The following is a 1564-nucleotide window of genomic DNA, read 5'->3' on the forward strand; positions in this document are numbered from 1 at the left end:
CACGATGGGCCGAATGATCTCCTTCCGTGCTGTAAATCTATGATTCTATAATTCTGTGATAATTTGGAATCATTACTGAGTCTCCCACCTGTTATACAAAGGGACGTACTTTCTTCTCAAAGTATCTTTTAACTTGTCTTTTTGACTTCTCAAGTTCGGTGGCCACAAATCGATTGATCTGATCGGTGTGATCTACCACTTGTTCCAGCCACTTGGAACTATATTATTTCATTGTCAGGGGACTCATCCCTGTTAGTGTTAGCTGGCCTGGCGTTCTCATGAGCCTCCCCGTCATGGCCTGATATGGGGAGACCCTTGTTGTTTTGTGAGGTGTGGACCTCATTGCCATTAAGCACATTGGCAGCATGTTAGCCCAGTGAGTGGAGTGGTCCACGCACAATGTTTTTAACATTAACTTGAGGGTCCTGTTCCCCCTTTCGACCCCTCCAGACAACTAGGGGCGGTGAGCAATATGTAATTTGTGTTTTATCCCCAACATTTCCTGCAGGTGGGTAAAAATGTTACCGGTAAAGTGTGAACCTTGATCGCTGTCCACTTGCACTGGTACTCCCCACCTACAAAACACATGATTCAATAGTGTTTTGGCTGCTGTGATTGCGGTGTTGGAGCGGCAGGGAATGCTTCGATCCATTTAGTGAATTGATCCACCACCACTAGGGCATGCTGAAAATTGACGTGCACCTGTGGAAGTGGCCCAATGAAGTCTATCTGGAGGTGAGTCCATGGCCCTTGAGGTGGGGGTGCTCTTTGAAGCAAGGCTCGGTTAATGCATGCGGGAGGATTGTGTTGCAGGCACAGTAGGCATCGTGCCATGTATTGGTCGATTGTTTCCCTCATGGAAGGTCACCAATCTGTGGATGCTACCTTATAGAAGGTTACCAGGGCCGAATAGTGTTCTGCTGTGGGGTGGGAGTGAAAGAGGGGGAGCAGTTCCTGACCCACCTCTTGTGGAACACACACCACTGGGCAGGCGTTTGGCTTTCCTTTGAACATCAGCAACTGCTCATCTGAGTCAGGGGCAGTGGCTAGTCTGGTATTGGGAGCCCAGGCTGTCGGTTGAGGAAGGGGTCTGCCTTCCTCGTGCCAGACGCTTACAACAGCATATGGCCATTATTGCTGTGCAGGGATTTTAAATCTAGGTGATCTGTCGGGGAGGCCTTGCTAACAGCATGGCAGGGCTCAACCACTATATATCTCCCCATCAATCGCAGTGTCCTTGGCTACTCTTTCTGCTCTGGAATTTCCCTCACCATGTGGAGCCCCGTTTCTATGGGCTGCTACCTTTCCTATGAAGCAGGGCTGGGATCGCTGTTTCAGGTATGACCAGAGCAGGCGTAACCAGCGCCCATGTCCATATGCTGAGGCGCTGCGAGGAAACTAGTGAATCTCCAGGTTCCATCAGTAGTTTCAGAGGTGTGTCCGCTGTGCAGCATTGTAGCCTGTAACCCAGGAATAAAAGTAGTGATGTAGGGCCCAGTAGGTGGCGCCCGCGTGTGGTATACGTTTTTCTGCACCCTGCAGGATTCGAGGCGTATATGCGACT

Source organism: Pristiophorus japonicus, unplaced genomic scaffold, assembly GCF_044704955.1.
Source record: "Pristiophorus japonicus isolate sPriJap1 unplaced genomic scaffold, sPriJap1.hap1 HAP1_SCAFFOLD_119, whole genome shotgun sequence".
NCBI lineage: Eukaryota > Metazoa > Chordata > Chondrichthyes > Pristiophoridae > Pristiophorus > Pristiophorus japonicus.